General features: G+C 42.4%; 1 long non-coding RNA gene across 2 annotated transcripts; it reads left to right on the top strand.

The window, feature by feature from the left end:
- Positions 1-2652: 2652 nt before the first annotated feature.
- Positions 2653-23070, top strand: LOC142796280 (uncharacterized). 2 transcript variants are annotated; one of them, XR_012893702.1, is made up of 2 exons: positions 2653-5214; positions 6113-23070. It is a non-coding gene; the product is annotated as an uncharacterized LOC142796280 (long non-coding RNA). The 2 variants fall into 2 exon arrangements; XR_012893703.1 differs by having other exon boundaries at positions 2706-2752.
- The last annotated feature ends 442 nt before the right edge of the window (positions 23071-23512 follow it).

The following is a 23512-nucleotide window of genomic DNA, read 5'->3' as shown; positions in this document are numbered from 1 at the left end:
GTGAATAAAGAACTCATAAAAATTGCAATTACAGGACTTCGCTTGGCTTTTAACGGGATAGCATCGAAGAGCTTGTCTTGCGAAAATTCCGGCGGCGGCATTGGTTGTGAGCGAAAACAATCATCTAGTTGTGTGACCAAAAATCCAGAAAGATGCAAATAAAATAAATGATAAAAATTCTGGCTCTGAATGGGGATCGAAACCGGGTCAGTTGGACGGCAAGCTGGTGCTCTACCACACAACCATGCTTCTGCTTGTGAATACATTGAAAATACTTACTTCCTGTGCTTACAAATGAAGTGTAACTTTCATGCTTTATAACCACACGCATCCTGTATATGTGCTTCACAATACATGAAATATTGCCGTAATAATGAATGGTACAAGCGTACATTGTCATTGGGCATCAGCACATAGGATTATCATAACGACTTCATTGTTTTAAGCCAGTCAGCCACTACAAGATGCACACATGCTACTGCACCCTTAAGGCCACGTTGTGGGTGCATATCAAGTTCAAAAAGAATTAATACACTGTGTTTGAAGTACGCACTAAGAACACAATATCACGTTAAAGCAAAGCTTGAGAGTCCCCCTATTTTTTTCATGTTTTTTTGTTACAGGGCACTTTCAGTGAAACATAGAAATGTATCATATATTCGTTTTAATGACATCAGTACTTATACATATACGCCAATGAAATTTGTGCTTTTAATGAAAATAATCAGTGTATTCCTTGAATCAGTCATCACCTGCTGTAGATTGGTCTTGTATATTTGTTGCACGCAACATATCGGTCTCGTTATTACATAAGAACTTCCTAAAACGCATCTAACATGATCACGTTCGTCATCCTTTTTTCCCTGTGCAGATCTGTAGCAGGCTAGTGTGCACAAGGTCAGGTTGACCTCTCTGCCTTCCAATCTTCGCTCTCTATCTCTCTCCCTTGTTATGCTTTCAGAATATTTCCACGACTGATGCCTATGGTTAAAACTGTAAGCAACCATCATGGCTGTTCATTGGGTAATTATGACCACTACGCCAAGCCCTGAGTATTAAAATATTGACCTGTTGACAAACTATGGAATGTTAGTGTGCTGTCTTAGAAGAACTGGTAATCGTAATTCGCATCGAGCTCAACTTTTTTTAAAACCAGGTGAAGCATGCATTGATATTGGTGCAAATCCCAGTAATATGTATGGGTAGTCCCAGCCAGTGCTAATGAACATTTCTACTAGAGCTCAACAGTGTTATAATGCAGCCTTCCATTTTATCACTCAACACGTTCCTTCATATTTTGATTTTCGAATACGAAAGTGTGCATAAACATTTGCTTGGTGCTTTGCGTGTTTTCGAGGTACATGGTGTTTTAATTGTTATTATATAACTACTTATTCAAGCCCAGAAAGGGTAGACCGAAAAGAAAACTATAAAAATATATGCAACATTGCGATAGACCTCTGCCTGGATAGGCAAAATTAGAATATTAAATATTAGTGTTAAGCAAATATATGATGTTCCATTTCATTACTGTTCTTGTAAAATGAAATGTTAAATGAAATTAAAGCAAATAGTTGCACATTTCTTAGGTATCGAGTAACCATAGCAAAAGGAAAAATCGGAAGACAGCATAGAGAAGCACGACTGAAGACACGGGAAAAAAACACAACATATCCAGAGTAAATGATGATGAGTGGGGCGAAGCGTCCGTCCGTGCTTCCATCTGTCAGTTCGTTCTTGCTTCCATCCGTGCGTCCGTCCATCCGTATGTGCGTCTGTCTGTCTGTCCATCCGTGCATGCGTCCATCTGTCCATCCGTACGCCCATCTAGTGAGCACTCCAAGTACCGCCATCTTGCATCTTTTCATCATATACAAGTACCACCATCCACCGGGTATTCCAAGGACCAAACGACAGATGGCTACCTACTGCTATACTACTACATGCAACGCGGACGCACGACTCACGGCATAATGAGCTTCGCCCCTAACAAAAAAAAAAAAGGGGGGGGGGTGATTGGGAGCGTTCGCGCAGTGGAGGCAAAATTGCGGCGTTCTCACAATTAATTGTTGAGGGGGGGGGGGGTGATTTTAAGTGAAAAGATGAAAAAAGTGAGCTTTGTAACTGTCTCTCAGAGGGAGGACACCTTAACAGTAGCTCACGAGGGATGGGGGTAGTGAAGGGATTCAAAGGATGGGATTAAAAGGTAAAGAGGTAGAGAGAGAGGAAGGAGAGAGCGAGGTGCAGAGACAGCGAACGACGGAAGTAAGGAGAAGACAGGAAAGATGGACACGGTTGCAGGAGTCCGAGGACGGGGCACCACTGGAGAGAGCTCTAGTCGGCGACAGGAGATGGCGCAGGGCTAATCCTGTCGGCCAGAGCTACGCAGTCGTCGCCGTCGGGGACCGGCGTTAGGAGGTGGCGTAGGACCAACCTAGTCGGCCAGAGCTGCACTGTTGTCGGAGATCGCGAGGGCACAACCAGTCGGCACGGAATCCAGTGAGCGAGCTTAATTGTTGGGCCCATGATGCGAAGCCGAAAACAAACGAAAGAATGAAGTGCATTTACGAATAGTTTCGCTTGCCAATGGTGACGGCGTCGCGTTTTTCGGTTTGCGAACAAATGCATCGAAATCCGCATACCAGCCGCAGTTCGAAATGCGCGCGTATGTTTGGTACCTAGGTTAAGTACTCTCGATAAGGGCGCGCCGGCGCGCACATATATGGCTATGGCTGCATCCACGGCTGCATCGGTCGGTTGTTGCTAGTTTCTTCGGCTCAGTTAGAGAGGCTGGAGCGTTCTAGCCTCTGTAGCTCAGTGTCGCGCGTGTTATGATCGCGTAGTTTCCCCCGAGGCGATGCTGTTACGCTGTGCTTCGACGTGTAGCGTGGTGCCGCACCTTTGAATGCCGGGACGTTGTTTGTGCACCGTTGAGATAGGTGAAACGTGAGCAGCGTACCGCCGATTGAGAGAACCTGAATGTCCCTCTATCGCTATGTTGTGTTTTGTGAGGCTCATAACTTTCAACTTGTGGCGTCTCTCAGCGTACCGCGGTCTCAGTGGGTCGTGATGAAGCTTGCGTCGCACGATCGCGCGAGCCTTTTGAAAGTAGCGCTTAATTTGTTTTTACTACAATAGTGCGCGTTTGAGTGAGTGTGACCGTACGTTTGCTGACTGTGCTGAAGTATATTAAAACCACGAGACGAATTTCGGAAGTTGCTAATGACGAATGGTATCGTGGTGTCGATCTAGGTGTGAGGAGTACACCATGCGCGACGAATTTTCTCAAACGCTGTACTCGTTCTCCGAAACTCCGTTGCTTGATGCCTTTAACTGAACTGTACGTTAACTGAGTTCGAGGTCTTTTTATGGTCCAATTTCCTTTTTGGTGGCACTTTCAGATTTTGCATTCACATGTGACGTCGCTTTTCAGCGTTTGAGAATTTCTACTTTTTTTTTTTCATGCAACTAGTTCGTCGTATGTGCGGTGCGCGTTAATTGTTTAAATAAACGCCCATAACGGTGTATATGTAACCCCGTTTTCCCGCCGTTGTTTGCTCTGGCAAGCCCCTTTGGGTTGCCACCTTACCACTGGAAAAATTACCAACTCTTCGGACAGAGCTTTCTTTGTTGTTTGTTTTGTTTGGGGAGGGGGGTACTTTACAAGTGGTTCTATTTAAAAACTGCCTTTATCAGTTTTTGACACGCAAGGACATGTGCTGTAACATTGTTTGCTTAGTCAGAAGTCAATGCGAAGAAAGTAGAGTTAATGGGACACTGAAGGCAAACATCAATTCAACGTTGATATTTTGAAATAAAATCTCGTTCTAGTTGTCCACATCGTGTTAGCGCACTTCAGATCACTAGCCTGAAAGCGATCTTTCTGACATCTTCGTTGCTGTGCCCAATATTCCCCGCCTTTACTGCATGGCTGCCGACACTAGTAGCTGCAAAGCGAAAGTGGCAGGAGGCACAAATGTTTATAGATACTTTTTCTGTTTCTGAACTCCCCACTTTGCCTACAGTGATCAGGCGGCCGGCTGCAGTTCCTGCCACCACGGCGCTGCAAACTTTGCGCCAAGCAAACGAGGGTCATCTGCTATAGCTAGGCATGGTTATAGCGCAATGTAGCCGGTGTGCACTGTTCACGATGCACATTGCAATTGCACATGCAATTGTGTTCGGGTTGTTCACACAACAATTTCATTTCAACAGCCACGCACCACAACTTGTTTTATGCATGAGGAGTGTAATGTCAGGCCTACATGCATGTTCGGCGTCCTTCCTGGTCCTTGGTAAAAATAATAGCTCGTGTAAGTGTGCTGCAAGGCGAGCATTTCTCAATTAAAGAGCCATTTTGTTGACCTGTAACCTCTTGTTTTTTCAGGGTAGTAGAATCAAAATTTGGAACTCAATTGTAGTAGTTACGTCTCAATGAAGCCTCGGTAAAAGCTGTTATTCATCTGGTTCGAGCTTAGTTGTTTCGAAGCTATATTCAAGAGTCCTAGCATAGGGGTCTTCGAGGCAGTGCACAATAAGTTTGCTCAGTGACAAGCATCTCGGCAGGCCGTACCCTAAAAGAAGGTGAAATCGAGCCTTTGCTGTTCACGGTATCAGCCACGTTTAAAATCCCCCTTAAACGCCGCTATTTATCTGTTCAGCTGGTATGAACCAGTGCACTTTCTTCTTCTAAAGTATTCAGATGTATCGGTGTCTGTCAGTGGATAATACTTGTGATCACACAAACAAAAATGCAAATTTCGTGAAAGTCGGAAAATATCAGTGCATTGACACAAAAACACTTGCTACAGTTATACACTAGTTTACAAGTATGATGTGTTTAACTTATCAAAAAAGACCACGTATCTGATGCACACTTGTCTTGAGCATTCAAATTTGTACCAATATCTATACCATGATATTGCTTCTTGTTGCATGGTAGCTGTATTATGAATGGACACTTTCTGCACATCAGGTTAGATCGTTCAGAATCACCGGAAACACATTCTTCGATTTTTCACTCAGCCGGCGTATCTCAAGCTTTTTTTCATTCTTGAGTGGCGGTGGCACAGATCAAGTGTTTCCTTAGTTCGCTGTTTGCAATCTGCTCCTTGTTCTTGGTTGTTCTTGCCATTCTTTTTTTCAGTGTTCTCACTGAAATGACACAATTCGCACACCTCTCTGAGCACCAGTCGTGGCCACAGTGTCCTTAAGGTGAATATTTCTTAGCGATGCACTTTCTCCTTTTGCTGTGCTAACATGCGGACAGCCTACGCAAGGCTGCAAAAAGCGCAACATACACGATTGCCTTTACATCCTTGAGGAACCGCACTGGTATTTCCAAAAGTAGACTTTTTTAGCAATTTTTCGTTAGCCGAAACCATGTAGATCAAACTCTTGCAGATGACTGTGCTTTTCAGGATGCAGTAGATGTATCCTTTAAAGTCTGCATTACAGAAGACTATTACCGGAGGTTTTTCTGCCTCCTCAGGTACTGCCGAACTTTAATTGCAGGGAAGTTGAAGTGAAGCACATTTTTTCCAATCGCTCTGAAAAACTGGGGTCCTCCGAAGGAGTGGGTACCTCTTGCAGGGATTCTTTTGATAGATCGCAAGGCACCAGCAGTTGGTTGTGATTCAGGTACCTTTCTTTTGCGGCTTTATGACGAAAACACTGGGAGGTTCGCAAATAAACATGGAACTGCATCGCTCCCCAATTCCCATGCACCATGGTCAATTTTGACTTCTCCATTTATGATGTGCCTTCAGGATCTCGTTTTCTTGAAAGTGAACATCCTCCACCTTGTGCGTCGTTTCCGAACTTTTGTCCACGTTTGGAATTGATCTCTCCCATCTCTGCAGTAACAGCAGGTTGGACAGCACAGATAAATGGCATTTCTCTGGGCTTTCCTCTACCTGCTGGAGCGTCTAGGCGATACCTCTGGTGATTCTATTAGAAGTGTCCTTGGAAGCCTAAGTGTACATCTCCATACAAAATAAGGGTGCAAGCCACGACATAAAATTCACACACGATTACTCTGTCATTGTGTTACACGTTATCTGTCAGAATGCTTAAAATTATTTGACAATTGTGTATGCTCTTTTATTTACAGGCAAAACTGGTTTCAGCCATGACAAACAAATAGACATCCAACACATCCAAGCTACTGCTTTCACTGGACAGCACAAATGCCATATTTGTTCCTGCGTCTCAAGGAGCCCGGCAACATTGAAATGGCACTTGTTGACTCACAGCTGGAAGAAACCCTTCAGCTGCGTACTCTGTGAAAGAACTTTTGCGCAGTTAGATAAGTTTGTAGAGCATGCGTGCGTATGCATGAGCGGAAAAAAGCTGTAGCACTGCCATGTGTGTGCTCATTTAGAGCTGCTCGAAAGAGGTGGTCGTTAGGACGTCTGGAAGGTCTCAGCTACGGTGCAAGAGTAGTAGCACCAGTAGAATTAACCTCGGGAGATGTAAACACGTGGTCTGTGCGTCCACATGTGGTCCATGCTTAAATCGTGCCCACAATGTCAACGATCTGAAAGTCTCCTACTTCGTAGATGTCTTAGTGTCTTCGTGACTGTAGACGTCGAATTGTCTTCAGAAGAGCGTGGAAGCATGCCATGTGTACAGAAAGCGACAAGGCATAAAAAAAACAACAAAATATAGTGCCACTGAACACTGGCACGGACGCACAAAACTGCAGCGGCAGCGAAGCCTGCGGAGAGCGGCCGGTTATTTGGCACAAAGACTGCAGTGCCCCCGCACTCCCCGGGAGCAAATTGCACCCGCCTTGAAAGGAGGAGTTCGGAAACTGAAAAAGTATCTATAAACTTTGGGAGCCACACCAGCAACAACTGGCATTGAACAATTTTCTGCTTGCTTGGTTCGATTGGGCCTTGCTAGATGGCACCACCTGTCCAGTCTAATCAGGTAAAAATGGAACTTTTGAACTATTTTCACCATTCGCCATAGTTATTCCAGGTGGTTCGTTTTTCCCTCTAAGTTAAACAGAAACAGACAAGCAGCATTTTATTACACTTCTTGATGCACGGAAGGCTCTTTTTTTATTGCAGCTAGTTTTATTACCGATAAATAATTGTAGTCGGATGCTCTCGCGTCATCGGGATCATTTTGAAAATGTCCCTCTCATGCTGCACGTCATGTGATACATTTAGCCTAATTTCTCTGAAAGTAGGGCACTCCTGTTGATAATGTTGCCGTTTTAAACGTAGTCATACATTGAGCTTTCACTCTCACATAAATTGTTATTTGCCTTTGGTGTCCCTTTAACCAGCTATTTGCTTGCTGTAAAAATAAGTTTCATGAACATTTATTGCATCCATTTGGGATGTAAAGCCCCAGCAATTATTAGTTATACATGTCTTTGGAGCAGACATTGAGATAATTGTGGCCGCTAAGAAGGCAGATAATTATGCTCAAGATGCAAGCATGCAAACACTATGTTCATTTTTAACTCTAGTTAAAGGATCGGTACAAGTGTAGGGATCAGTTATTTCATGTTTTTATCTTCAAAAAATTGAAATTTGTTGCAGATTGCATGGGAGCTTTGGTGATTGATAAATATTATGAAGTGCCTTTAAAATGGTTAAATGTACTGTTATAAAATGCAGAAATAAATAAATAATCATGATACAGTGGCCTAAAAATCAGCTAACGATGGCCGGTCTTAGGTGCGGACTGGCAACTGACCCACTGCCTGGAAAACCAGCTGGGATTATCTAAAGTGGGCAGGTGGTGACCCTAGCAGGGGCCAACAATGCCATTAAGCCCTGGTACCGTTCTGATGCACATACTCTTCTAAAGAAAACAAAGCTGATTGATAGCAAGCATGCTATGCCAATGAAAATAGCAGTGATAAAGCTTATTTGTTGTGATTAGGTTCAATCAATTAAGCCATACCTGTAAACTCAGCTGTGTATAAATTTTACTTCAAAACACCCACAGGCATGGCACTTATGCGAACTTTGCTTATGTATGCACCTGTACTTTTCCTTTATTTTCTAATGGTTCAAAGGAGAGAATGCATGTCCACGTGACAAGCCGTAATCCTTTTCCTTTTTGTTTTGATATGCAGTACACATCTCACAGTGACATTGTGCACTCCACCTTAGACAAAGGATCGAGGTCATGTGTTACGGTCAGTGGTGTACCAAGTAATGCTTGTCATAGTACGAAAAGTTGGGCGAGTTGATTTGAGGACATTCTAGCAAACATTTCGGCGCGCACAAAATAGACAAAAAACGAAAAGCGGGAAGACAAACGGGAGTTTATTGCACCCGTTTGTCTTGTCGCCTTTCGATACTTCGTCTGTCATGTGCGCGCCAAAATGTTTCCAAGAGTGCTTGTCAGTTAAGGCATTGTGTGAATGTAACTCTCTCCGTCTCTCAAGGTACTTGGTTGAAAAAAAAAAAAAATGGCATGCAACCTTCTGCTCTAAATTTCCGCTGCTTTTGCACTACACAGAAATGACAAACGTCAAGGATGGCAGAAAGAAGGCTTGAAAAAAGACGGACGCAAACAAACTGGCAACTCGGTAATGCTTATTGCTGGGCTGTTCGTGGCGGACACCTTGCACTGCGAGAGTTGACGTCATGAGAATCTGTCATTCAAAAGCTGCATATTCCACCATGTTTGGCTTTGAGCCAAGTGCTATAAGGCTAATTGGCATCAGAGTAAATTCAGCAGTTGTGTGTATCATATGCAGGCTGTTTAGGCTCATTGATGATAATGCGATGCCATTGGGGATTTGTTTGAATGCACATAGCTGTCTCGTGAAACAAAGCCAGACACTACACGCGAAGCTATTGAAATCAAGTTATTCACTACTGCATGTTTGTCACGCATGCAAACACATTCTCTACACTGATTAAATGACCTCAGTTGCTTCGTGACGTTTTCATCATATCATTTGTGTCATTCATGTCATAGTACAGATGACGTGCATGTTATGACATGGATTTGTGGTCATCGCACACTGATGTCACGCCATGCTAATTTTTCATATAAGTGCCTTGTCTGTAGAAAGTGGCCACAAATTACAAATGAAATGTCCGCTTGAATAATCCCAGTGCTTACTGCATTCAAGGCTTGTGTTCTCTCTTTGCAGGGCAAGACTGGCATGACATGAAGAAATGTCATGCTGGCTACTTGCTGTCCTACAAATCAATCATGTTGTTATGATGTTCTCTTCATTGTGCAGAGGCTCTTGTTCGAACCTGCTGATCTGCTCTCATTATACTCGGGTAGAAGTAATAAAGAAAGTGGCTTTTTGTTGTCAAAGGAACCTCTCTCCTCAAACCAGTGGCGTCGCCATGTCATTGTGACATTGCGGTTGACTATCTTTGTGCTGCACTCGCAAGAGGAATCACAGAGCGGTGTTTCAAAGCATGTCACAAAGTGGCCGTTACACTGTTGGCTGTATGGGGGTCATTCGACAGCGAATCGCCGCTTTTCTCTACTTGTACACCAATATAGAACCCATATACTATACACATATTGATACAAAAGAGAGATCATTTTGTGTTTAATTGTACTATTTAATAATACAGATAGTAGGGATCGTCGCTTCCTGCCCACAGTGATACATGCAAATGCAGCCTATCTGTCCATTACGTTGCTAAAAAAACCAGCCTTACTAAAGAGTCTGTGCAGCATATTGTGAACATATTCATAAAATACTTCCATTATGTAGCCTACGTGGCTGTAAACACAGTATTAATGTACAACGTGAAGCAGACCACCTACAGTATTGTGTCACAAACAACCAACGTTTGCTTGGTCTCTCCTTTGCTCTGCCATCACCAACCACACAGCATGCGAGCTGGATGTCTCGTTTAGCTAGCACTACGTTGTCCAATGATTTGAAGGCTGCTCACTGTATCATGCATACACTATGGCCACCTCGTGCATGTTTGAATCAGTTGTAGCGTCCAACAGTTCAGAGAAAAAAAGGGAGGAAAAATGCCCAAGGCTGTGACACAACGGTGATGCATCTTTCAAATGGCACTTTGCCCCCTTGCCACTGCTTTCCTTGAGCATTAGTAATCTGTTCATGGCCACGAGAGAAGATGTCAATCTTGTGTGTTGGCTTCGCCTATGTCTTTCAGCACACGTGATGCATTGAATCAGAAGATTCAGTTGTAATAGTAAGCATAGTTAATTCACGAGGGTGTTGCAGGGCCCATTTACTAATTGGATGAGATGCAGTTGTACGTCGTTTTTCTTGTGTGCTTGTTCAAGGTAATCATTGAGGCCATTTCTTGGTACTGCACAGGTAGCAATGCATATGACATTTAACATGCTTTTGATCAAACTGCTTGGAGGAACATGAATAGACTTCTACTTTTCTTGTGCATGATTGTTTATGTGTTTTTGTGATTCACTCTGAGTGGGCTTATTCTGTGCATCAGGGAGGCCCATAGCCAGGGTGCGTGCCCTAAATGCCCTTGCCAGTGCCCCCTCCCCGCCTGAAATTCTGGTGAAGGGAGGAGGGGGGTGATTTGCTCAATATAAGTAATGAAAGTGGTGGTTTTCTACAATAGTCAAGCTCTTCAGCAAGTTACCTGCATTCCGAAAGAAAAAAAGAAAGGAATCCGGGCTACTGCCTTGGTGTAGCAAATGTGTTGACCCATATTTATGAGCTTATTCGTTTAACAGTCAATACACCGGGGTTGCAGCTAGATGAAGAACAGAAAAAGTTTATTGCATGGACACAGACACAAGAGAAGAAATATGGAAAGCACAAACACTGAGTTGTTTGCATTGGTCGCCTACTTTCTCCTGTGTTTGTGCTTGCATGCTCAACTTTTTTTCTTTGTGATTAATTCTTCCCAAGTAACTCAGCCTTCTGCCATTCGAACAAGTGAAGAATGGTAGAAAAACCCATGGTGATTGTGTTTTAATTCAGGCACGACTGGTTGTTACCCAAGTGAAGCATCAAAGTGACAAATTTCAAATAAAGTCACTTATTTCATTTTCATCTCAAGTCTGCTTGATCAGCGTGTGTTCAGTACATTTCATGGCTTCGCAACTCATCTGTCTCTTGCATAGCACAAGTATGTTTTCTTTACCTGAAAAAACTAACCTTTGAAATGTACTAGTACACTGTTGTCGGTGAATGAAATCTTATAGTCTCTGTTTGTTGTTTGGTCGTTGCACTGTAATTGCCTCTTCCTCTCTGATTTCATCGTTATTCATACATGGGTGTACACGCGCTGTATTTCTGCATTGCGTATACTTAAGAAATTAGTTCATTAAATCTGAACAAGAATCACAACTCAGTGCTTCTGCTGCCTCAAGTGTGCCAATGGGAATGAAATAGGTGGATATTATTGATTATATAGTTATTGTGGCATCGTGCTTATTCATCACATCTTCAAGTATAGCTTATGAATCTTCATACTAAAGTACAGGAGTGCCTCTTTGGCAATAGAGCATAGTGTGCATGCTGCTGCAATACCTAGCGCCTGTGTCCAGGTTATGATGATCCTGCGTGGGCTCGCAACAGTCCAGATGGCGATACCTCTGGTTCTTCTATTAGAATTGTCCTTAGAAGCGTAAGTGTACGTCTTCATACAAAATAAGGGTGCAAGCCACGACACAAAATTCACCCACGATTACTCTGTCATTGTGTTACACGTTACCTGTCAGAATGCTTAAAATTATTTGACTATTGTGTATGTTCTTTTATTTGCAGGCAAAACTGGTTTCAGCCATGACAAACGAATAGACATCCAACACATCCAAGCTACTGCTTTCACTGGACAGCACTAATGCCATATTTGTTCCTGCGTCTCAAGGAGACCGGCAACGTTGAAACGGCACTTGTTGACTCACAGCTAGAAGAAATCCTTCAGCTGCGTACTCTGTGAAAGAACTTTTGCGCAGTCAGATAAGTTTGTAGAGCATGCGTGCGTATGCATGAGTGGAAAAAAGCTGTAGCACTGCCATGTGTGTGCTCATTTAGAGCTGCTCGAAAGAGGCGGTTGGGGTTGCTCTTGAAAAAGATTAATAAGAATAATAATGTCAGAAATTGTTTGAGGCTTGTGAAAGCTCATACGAGCAAGAAATCATTGCAGTGTTGAGAACGTGGGCACACTAGTATTCATAAAGCAAACCTGACCTGTTTGATTGTTATGCAGTAATGCAAGCAAGATACCGTTGTGTGAAAAGTTGGCACAGCTAAAGTTTTGCCAGACACCTTGCTCTTAGTATCTTCCTTGTGCACTTATGTGTGTAAATCGTGCATGTATGTTTCTGCCAGCCTGTCTTTTCACTTAACATTATCTGATCTGTTTGAAACTGATTTGGTCCGAAATCGATTTGAAATTGCAGTTCACCGAACAATGACTTTACCCATACCTCTTCTTCATCTGATCCCCAGCATCACCGGGAAGCTAATGATTCATCAGAAAGATCACAATCATTCATTTGTATGAATAATTGAAACTTCTACCCCTGTCACACGACAAATATAATGTCATTTACAGTAAATGTCATTCGTGTGTAATGTCATTCGTTTGCTGCCACACGGGGAAAGTAATTACATTTGATGAAAAGGACGTTTTTAGCCATATGAGTCACCCCAAAACAAATTCGCATTAGATTGCGGACAAAATGCATAGTCTCAACACCAGGGAGTTTTAGGGAGATGGCTATTAACTTATGTATTTCGAACTTTTGTAACTTTTAAATATCTTATTCTTTACCAGATTACTTTACCTTATTACTGGTTTGATGACCTAATAGCAGGTACAAAAGGACGGAAATTTTTTAAAAGAAAGCTGTCTCAACTACAGTGGTTGGATGCCGGTCATGTTACATTCGTACTCTGTTGTAGTTGTTGCCTGCATCGCTGGTGTTTATTGTTCGATTGCACGTGTTGTCAAGATTAAGGTGATGACTACTTGAAATGGCTGCCGCCATCTCATTTCTGCGGCCGGGAAGTCAGTCGTGCGTTTATACTCGTGCCACCCCGTGATATCGTTTGTAATGTTTGTTTTACAGTGCTTTTTGGCTCAACATAGTTCGTGTCGTGCAGCTGTGGCTAGTTGCGTACAACGACTGCATTTACAATCTGGGATCACCTTTTTAGTGCCTTAGTACTGATGTTCATCTTTGCAAGAACTTGTGCACAAAGGCATTCAGGATGAAAAATCATGCTATTTCGCTGTAAGTGCAAGGTGACAGAATAGGTGTGTTGTCAGTTGATTCTGGCCCACTTGACATACATACTCTGCTCCAGTCCCTTTTCTCAGATGTACCACATGTGTTTACTGTATTGACCCACCGGCTATCTTTTCTGTTTTTTAGTGCACAATCTCATGTACTATCGTGCTCAGATGGAGCTGCACCACGTGAGCGCATGGCCTGGCGCACTGCAAAGTTAAACAGGAGCACCGATCTTAGCATATTTTTGAGTAATAGAGAGAAAGTTTGGCTGTTGTTGCACTTCCTTGCTTTCAACCTTGCTCTTTTTCGTTCAACTTCTTTTCTTTTCTTTTGCTTTAATAAAAAAAATTCAAAGTATGGGTGTCAAGCTATGGCGGCAGTTGTCATTCTTGCAGCTGATATCACAACAGGGCAAAATGAAGGGACCATAGTGGACACGATATGCACTCGTAGGAACAGTGAAACCTCCACTGATAACTCAAAGGCATGTTCCAATCGGCACCACTGTACAACCTTACAATACTCTTGGCCACGTGCTGTCGCAGTGTAGTACATACTGAGAACGATAGTACAGTCAGGTTGTTACAACTCCTGCTGACAACTAGACTAAATAAATGCCAGTGCAACCCGTATATTATATCTGTATTCAAAAAGCGTAGAAAACTTGTGCTGCCCTGCTAATACATGAGTCTTAATCAATAAGCCCGAGTCTTCCTTCTGCTTCATTAAATACAAGTTCATCAATACCTATAGATGCCTCCTCCTGGCCTCAAGATCATTATCACATAGCCAGCTGCTTGGTCTCAAATAAACACCACTGTGTTTTTGTCTACTAAAAGTTTTTTCACTGAATTTTATGCTTACTGTGTAAAAGCTAGACAAGTACAGGAGAAACAATGCTTTTTTTCCCTATTTTACAGTCAAATTGGGCAATAAGGTGCTTCCAACCAACCAACCAACCTGAATGTCCAACCTGCTGATTGTAGCTTTCCATTCCAATGCCTGTAGTGCAGACAATGGTTTCCTTGGCTTCCACGTTATGACTTGTATTTCTGTCTTCTCGGTTAACAAAATGCGCCAGTCAAACACACTTTTTCATAAACAGCAGCCTGTTAGTTATGACCTGGCAGTTTTTGCAATGTGTGCTAAAACACGTGTTTATTCTGCGCTGGTTCCTCATGCATCGAGGAGGTCTTTTGTGACTAGTCATTGCACAAATATGCAGTTACGCACTTTCTACAGGCTCGCTACAGGTCATGAATTTTTTATTTTTGTCTTCAACACTTCTTGTGTGCCATAATTTTCAAAAGCGTTCTGGAGCTTTGCGGGTATCACGCTTTCTTTATCAAAGTCACCTGCAGCGTTGCCAAACATAACACCAAACACTTCGTGTTACTCTATCTTAATCTTCAAACTCCTTTATTTCCCGTTAGCTTCTATAATTAAAGCACTGTAAATAGGCTTTTTTCCTGTGACTTTGCAATTCATGATTTAGGATGCAGCTGACCTCCGACATCAGAGGTGGCACAGCTATGTCCTTGAAAACAACAATAGAAAAAGAGGCTGTGAGTGTATACATCACAGTTGTGATGATACATGTCCTGTTTATGTATACAACCTAAATAGATCATTGAGTTGCCTAATAACATTGCACTAGCTTTTCAGTCGACTCTATTATACCCAAACATGAAATATCACCAGCACCCCCTGAAATGACCAAGTGTTTTTGCCTGTCCAAAAATCTGACTTTCGATACACAATGCCACATAAATTGTAGGTGTATTGTTAATGAATTGCATTCTACATTCGTTACTTGGTCGTTATATTCGAATTTTTCGTACCCTGCCATTTTGCCTTATGAGCTTATGAAATTATGTGGTGAAAGTTGCACTATAATTGCTGTTCACTGTGCTCAGTGCCTCAGGTGTACCAAGGAGAAAGGAAGAATTACAGTTAATGTAAAAGTCATTGTGGTGTTTCGAGGGGTGCTATGAACATTCACCAGGAGTTATTGATCTCTATATCAAAGTACAAGAGAGCACTCTTTCTCAAAAGTGTAAAGTGAACATGTTGCTGCAGTGCATAGCATCTCTGGCTAGGTTAGAATGTGTCCTCGGCATCCTATGTAGGCTCGTAAAAATCCATATGACGATACCTCTAGTGCTCCTAGTAGAAATGCCCATAGAAAGCCTTAGTGCCTGCCTCCATACAGAAAATGGCTACAAGGCACTGCATAGATTTCAGGCAAGGTTACGCTGTCATTGCCTTTTTCTACATTTACTGGTTAGAATGCTCAAAAAGTGAAAAATTTGATGCAATGTTCTTGTGCTTACAGGCAAGCGTAGTTCCCATAGATCTCGGGGTGACAGACCGCTTGACAAAGATCAGCACGTTCAAGCTTCCAAGGGACGAGGGCACAGCTGTCACCCTTGCCCTTATGTAGCGAAGAGGCCGACAGCATTGAAACGGCACTTGTTGACTCACAGGAAGAAGACACCCTTCAACTGCACATTCTGTCAGAGAACTTTTTCACAATAAGATACATTCGCAGAGTATATGCGCATACACAATGGAGAACAGCCGTACCATTGTCTTATGTGCTCATTTAAAGCTGCTCATAAGAGGTTGTTAGTAGCCCATTGGAAAAAGCACGCTGATTAATGTTGCAGAAAGTTGCGGAGGTTTATAGGGCACATGCAGGCATAAAAGTTGTGGTGATGAAATTGTGCATGCATTAGCATTCGTAAAGCAAAACCTCACCTCTCGTATAGTAATCCAACGAAAAGATGTGTACATGAAAAGGTGGTAGTCGAAGTTGTGCCAGACAGTTTGCACGTATTATCTTTCTTGCGTACTTGTGTGTGTAGATAGTGTATATGCATGTTTCTGCCAGTCTCTCTTTGCTTAAAACATTATGTTGAAGCACACCAGACAGCTTTAGGACAGTGCCAAAGAAACCACCCTCAGTGCCACCATGGAAAATATTGCGAGGCAGTATGTGGGCAACAAAACATGCTATCACCAACCAGATGGAATGCAGAACTCACAGAACTACTTGGGAAGATCGGAAGTAAGGAGACCTCAAACACTGTTGCTGTCTACGCTGATGCCACAGCCGGAGATGAAAGAGCCAGCATGGCCTAGACTAGCACATCTGCATTGAAACACGGTAGCTGGTAGCTGTCGCATGTCAGCCTTCTGGAAGCACAACGCAGCCCTCGGAGTTCTTAGCAGCATGAAAAGCAATCGACACCATTTCTCTCGACAATTGAGACACTGTAATTAATCTTTCTCAAGATAACTATCATACCCTTGCAGACTCGGACAACGCTGCGATTTAGTGGTGCCATTGACTAAAGGTGCAGTGGCCGATGATAGTATATATAAAAAAATGTAGAAAAGAAAACACAAGATGATGACAGACATGTTAGAATTGACACTGGGGAGGGCAAACACAGCGACTTGCACGCTCTCCATGCAAGCGGGTGGGCTAGATTGCATATAAAAGCAGTTCGTCAGCAAACGCAGCAGAACAACGCTCTTACCTAAATATCTTGCAAAAAGGCTCTGCTAGTAATAGTGGAAAACCCAAAAATGAAAGCCACAGTAACACTGTAGCTTTCATTTTCACTGTAGCGGCCAAAGCATGTCATTAACTAACATTCGTGTTGAATGACAATGATTGGTGTACTTATCTTTTTAAATAACGCTATGGCCAACATTGCACACATGCCAGACGTGCTCAACAAATGGTACCAAGCGAGCCAGCCACAAATTGAAAATACTTCAACCCGATGCACTGATTGTCAGACTTTATGCTGAGTAAATTTTGAAGTCATTTGCACATGCATAGCTCTCCACGAGGGTGATCCAACATCTACGGTGCACCGCAATGTAATGTGAATGAAGTAGCCTTCATCAAGTACTGTGAAAAAAGGTTGCCGACTCGTGTGAAAGTGACGGAATTGAAATGTGTCTTGAACAGGGTTTGTGTGTGCCTGTTGAGCATAGAAACAAATACTTTTGAAATTGCTGTTTACCCAACACTTTCCAAATGCAAACCTTTATTTACCCAGCCCCTAGCAACGGCCGAGGACTATCCCTTCATCATAAAGGTCACATTAATTCAATCATATTAAAAATGAAAACTTACTGTCTGAGTTGTGATAAGGAACATTAGAAAGGAATGATTAACTTTGGCTGCCAATATAGAGGCAATGACTATGATAACAATGTTGTCTTTGACTTTTTTTGTTGATCCTTTTTCATGGTATTGCGTCATAGAATCGCTCTATCGAATATGTTGCGTTTTGTCCTCGCAGCGATTGTTTATTCACTTGCGCTGTTTTTGATATTACATTGGTGCCTTGTGCGTTCACCAGTCCACATTATTCTTTTTTATTGTGGCGACTAAGTGCACTCTTGAATATTGAAGAGTAGATGTACGATGATTGAACTATTTTGATTTTTACCTTTTTAACCTGTTTTGTATTCCACTCCACGTAAATATTTTTCACACGACAGTGAAGCTTCATTTGGAAAACATGTTTCTGAAATTGCTCGTGTCCCTTCATTGTGCTATTACCTGGGTGCTATTATACATGGCTGTTTAGCAAAATGAAATAGTTGTGCATGATTGTTCTCGGTGTTTCAGCACTGTACAACCTTGATGTGCATATTCATTATTGTCCATTTTTAACCACACGGGATGACAGATGATATGAATTTTATGAAAGTACAGCATATGCAATGAATGTCTCTTGTTTGTTGATCCACACAGATGCCATACTCTGATCCATTCTCTCTGCTCAGGCACCGGAAATATCTTCTTTGCATTACAGCACAACTGTCTTTGTTTCTACTACATGGCCATGTTAGGCACCATTGAGTTACAAGTAAAATCCCATTGATATTATGAACATGTATATGCCAGAAAGACATATTTACAGTGAGATCTCATTGCAAACACAGTTCCCAGAGACACTTCGTTATAATGGAGACTTGAAAATGGTATGGTCGGTTTTCGTATGTTTGCAATGTTAGCATCGCATAATAAGAAGCAAGGTTACAAGACTCTCACCTACTAAGGACAATACTTTTGGGCTGTGGGAGTGAATTCTCCACTATTTCAAAGAGGCAGAATTCTGGCATACTCGTGCGAAGTGGTCTGCATTGTTCCAATCACTGCACGCTGAAATTCTCCTTCCCTTGGCTTGATTCTGTTTCATTCAGCAGTTTCATGTCATTGCTAACATGGTTGCAACTATAATAAGTACACCAAACTTTCATTCAGCTTTCATAATTGGTGGCACACCCACACCTACTCAGCAGCAAATTGGTAGTCAGGTGAATTTCTGCTGTAGCATCTGCTATGCTGGTCCCTTTGTATGCTGGTAGTGCTAGTTGGACTTCGGAGACATCGCCATGTTTTCACGAAACAGCTCCGTTCAAGCTGTGATGAGTCAAACAGCACCAGGTAGACATGGGTGGATACAGAGACGATCAGGTTATTTAGCTGTGAATTCTTGTCACGTTGCGGCCTTGATGTCATATGCTACAATAGCTGGTTCGACTTCTCAGTATTTTATAAGCTCACGAGAGCCACGTTTCCCGGTTCAGTGTCTTCCGTAACAAGGTTTCACTGTAATACAAGTTCTTCAAGCTCACCTATATATCTTTCCGGCACGAATTATCAAGGTACTTAAATAACTCAATATCTATTTTTCAATAATAACTCTGATATTGGCTATCACTGTTCACACTCGCATTTATACCACAGCCTTTCTGTGTATTCATTTTTATTTCACTGATTTTCTTAGCTACAGCGTGAAAGTTTTATATAAAAAAAAAATGCTAAATTCATATTCTACTTTCATGCTGACTGATAGTTTATTAGGTACTACCAACCACCTTATCCAACCCTCTAACCTGCCGTTATTTTCCAATTCTTTTGCAGCATAAAAGCGCATCTTCTGCAGAAGCTCTCAACATGCGATGCAAACATGTTGCTGCAATTTCCAATGGTTCAGAATGAGCTAGAATAAGCTTCGGTTATTCTCGGTGACTTCAAAAGCTTAGTTGGAGTTGCAGCAGTCAAGATAGCATCACAGTCACGCACGCTCTTAGATGCGTTTACAAAGGCTTTAATGCACGCCTCCATGTAAAATATGGGTAAAAGCACAGCTTGTAATTCCCGTAAGCTTACTTAGCCAGTTTTCTAATGCTTGACTACATATAAATATCAAAGCAAATAGCTACTAATCACAGGTAGGAAACACTTCAAATAACTGAACAATACTCCAGATCATTGGCTTCACCTCTGTAAACACGAAATTGGTGCAACGTGAAAAATTCCCGCAGACAGGCTGTCATATTTTATATGACAGCTTGCGTAGCACAGCACACTACTTCGGTGGAAGAGCCACAGTTTATAGATTTATGACGTCCACTTGCATTCGCTGTAGAGTACTACTAGCATATCAAAAATCTGCTTATCTATTTCTGATCCTGTGTCTGGGCATTTATTCCTAAAATGATATTTGCTAGGATGAAAACATAGTTATGGAGCAACTGTAAAAAGAACTTCAATATTTGATTGAGTTCTGGCACTGTTCGATTGATATTTGACTGAGTTGTGATTCACATACATTGTTGTGATTCACCATTCACATACATTTTGCACAGTGCCACTGAATAAGCACAAAACACGCACACGGGATTTTCTCTGTCCTCGCTCAGTCCCATCCAGCAACTAGCCCGCCTACATACTTTGGCAAGTTATATTATTATATAACTTGCCAAAGTATGTAGGCGGGCTAGTTGCTGGATGGGACTGAGCGAGGACAGAGAAAATCCCGTGTGCGTGTTTTGTGCTTATTCAGTGGCACTGTGCAAACTTGCTATGATACCTGTACTGCTCGGTACTCATTAACTCGCCAAACTGAAAATTAGGTGCAATAGTGAATGTTCCTGTACTTGCAGGCCAAACTACCTCCAGCCCTGGTGGACCGACAGACTTTCGTGGTCGACGCGCTGAAGCTGCATCTTTCCAGGGAGGGCACGGCTGCAATTTTTGCCCCTACGTAACAAAGTCCTTCGCGAAATTGAAACGACACCTGTTGACTCACAGCAAGGAGAGACCATTTAAATGTAACCTCTGTTCCAGGACCTTTGCACGATCCGATACGCTATCGGATCACTTGCGTGTGCACTGTGAAGAAAAACCTTACCGCTGCAGTGTGTGCTCATATGGAGCTTTTAACAAGAAAACGTTGGTGCGGCATTGGAAATCTCATGCTCACAAAAGTGACGTGGGCACGTCTTGATGCGCATAAGGACTCATGCAGACACGTTTGCACTTGCAGTGAGTGGTGCTACTCTGGCTACCCACCGAATAGTGCGAAAATGAACTGTATTGCATGCCTTTGTGCTTTCTCTGATTTGGACAATTGAATCCTTTTTGATACGCCTCTGGTGCACTGCACACATACTTGGAAAGATGTTGCACATTGTCTTTCTAATAAGCTGTCACTTTTATGTCTGGGGATGCATGTTGAGGGTCTCAAAACCAGAATCGTCTTGCATATGAAAAGAAAAAGAAATGATATTCTAGTTAGAAATACAATGCTCGAGGTGAAAGCACGTAGGATTACTATAATACCATTCACTGCCTTGGGCAAGATTTCGCATGCATGCTCATTTAAGAAAAACTGAAATGTGTGTGAAGTACAAAATAATTCTTTCATGTAAGCATGTTCTCACGGTGAACAAACTCTGAAACCATCTTTTGGCAGTTCACAAAACATTTTCAGTATTTCAACATCGTGGCTTCGTTTAATGCTCCTCGGAGTCAGCCAAACCAATTCTTGAGAGTGATCAACCTTTTTTGGAAACTGCACAGGCGAAGTGTAATGCATTTCTTTAAATCAGGGAGAGCAACGTGCCGGTGCAGCCTTGTTGGATGAACCAACATGACATTGCAACCGAGGCCTGCATTAATTGAAATGTCTCGCGCTAAACCTTTTTGTGAGATAGTATTTCAGGTGTTTCAGGCAATGATGATAAGGCACATACCATCAAAGAAGCTGACTGACCAATGGGAAAACGCACTTGCCAAAGACAAATTTGGCAAATTTCTCTTGGTGGAGAGCTTCGTTTGCGTTTATAGAGTCTGTGCGTTACGGCATGGTGATATTAGGCTTGAATATATCGCTATCTCTAATAAGGTTTCACTGCTATGTGCATGCAATGTGATCTGATGTGATACAAATTTAATAGTATTTTAGGGCTAGTGAAAGCCATGTGCAATCTGAACTCGTGAGGCCACGCGCTCCAGTGTTACAAGTCATTGAGCGCAACTGTACCTAGCACATGTTTCACTACTGCTTCATACAAATATCCTGGAGAACTCATTCAGAGCTTTTGAAACAATACTTTGGGAAAGCTTTCAAATGTCCCTGTCCCTGTATAGCAGGAGTCTCAAAGCTCACTTCAGCTAGCAAGCCACAGTCATAAAAATTAACTCCTGCAAAGGCCAGGATTAAGAGAAAAGTAGGACCGAGAAAAAAAGGCAGCTACGTACTACATTGTCAGCTTGTGGTGCCATTTCAAAGGCCTTTCCCATATCTCCAATGGACTATTTTGCCTAAGACATATGGCCGCCACCAGGACTATCAAGTCTATGTTTCCTTGCTTTTGTAGTGAGAAATGAATCACGGCCATGAATCATTGTATGCACAAAACCAACCGTTTTCATGTGTATGCATCTACCGTAACACTGTTTAGTTGTTAAAGATACAAAACAGAAAGTGTAACTAGCCACTATGGCGGTGCTGAAACCCATCCTTAAAATAGTCTATATGGGTCATTCCTGATGGGGATTTGAGGCAGGATTCCAACATGTCGATCTCGATGCGACTGAAATCTGGATGCCAAATCTGGAGTTTTGCTTCATGGTTAAGTGTCAACACATGGTGACTGCAAGGACTGCCTGAGAAAAATGCTGAAGACCACTAATGCCTGTGTAGCTCATGAACATAAATATTAAAAATTTTCTTTTTATTATGGGATAAAGAGAGTCATGTGCTGGTCTCACGCAGCTCGCGAGAGGTTTGTGGGCCACATGTTTGAGACCCCAAACGCATAGGTACTTTAGTGTGCACGAGCAGAAGGTGCTGCTAGTATTAGACACCAACAACACCTTTCTGTTGTCATGCAAAGCTCGCTGCACATTTCTTTTCCCTATTCCATTTGGCAGGCATACTTCGGCATGCAACACTGTACATTTTTAACGATTCTGTTCTTGAAATCACACTCTTTCATGTGTGACAGATGCAGCAAAGAAGAAAGAAAAAGTTTAACTAAGGCATGAAACCAAAAAAGAAAGAGTAAACATTTTCATTCTTAAAATATAGCTTCAGCGAGGCATGCCCAGTCCACAATGTCGCTTCACTTGACAATCACCCGACATTTTTGCCAATCGTCATCTATGCTGGCTGGCACAACTGTGCGAGAGTGCGCAACGTCTTAAGGGTAGAGATTCAGGTTCAAGCTGTGGTGGGCAATCGCAGAGCAAGGCAGACATCGTGGCATAGTATGCAAGAGCCGACAATGAGCCGTAGCGGTAAGGACGCTGGTGAACAGGACGTGCACTGCTGCCGAGCGGCGCTTCGGCCTTTTTGTTTTCGATTTTGTGTGGATCTAGTACCGAAATTGAGGGAAGGAGTCTATCACCTTTAGACAGCCTTGACAAAATAGATACAGGAGTCATGAATTTCCCAGCTTGATGCCTGAGGCAAGTGAAGCTTTTATAATTTTTTACAGCTAACTAGATTACTTGTTGGCCATAAAATAAAAGTACTTATCATGGTGGTGAAATTGTGGACTTCTCTGCTTTTGGATGCACAAATCGACAAGTTCTCATTTTTTGTGCAATTTTAGGGAAATGTCTGATCACAGGCTTATTAGAAGCTTAAGTTTGTAGAATTCTATGTATTGAATTATTGACATACCCAAGTTTATGTCTGTCTGTAGGAGAGGAAGACACCTTTGCATGCTGTGCCAGTAATAAGGCTCTCCAGCAAAAGATCAGATCTTATGTTAGATCTTGCGTGACACCACAGCAGTGGTGTGGCACAAGTCACACTTACAGACGTAACTGTTTGTTGCAGAAGGTTAATCGCACCACGTGAATTATGCGACGAGTGGGTGGTTCGAAACTGCTAAACCATAACACAAGGCCGAGTTATAATTTATCATTAGCCACAGCATCAACAAAGTACGCAGCTACTCGTGTGACCTCTGAAACTTCAATGAGAAT

Source organism: Rhipicephalus microplus, chromosome 1 (genome assembly GCF_043290135.1).
Source record: "Rhipicephalus microplus isolate Deutch F79 chromosome 1, USDA_Rmic, whole genome shotgun sequence".
Classification (NCBI taxonomy): domain Eukaryota; kingdom Metazoa; phylum Arthropoda; class Arachnida; order Ixodida; family Ixodidae; genus Rhipicephalus; species Rhipicephalus microplus.
The sequence above is the reverse complement of the archived record's forward strand: the minus strand, read 5'-3'. Positions and strand labels throughout refer to the sequence as shown.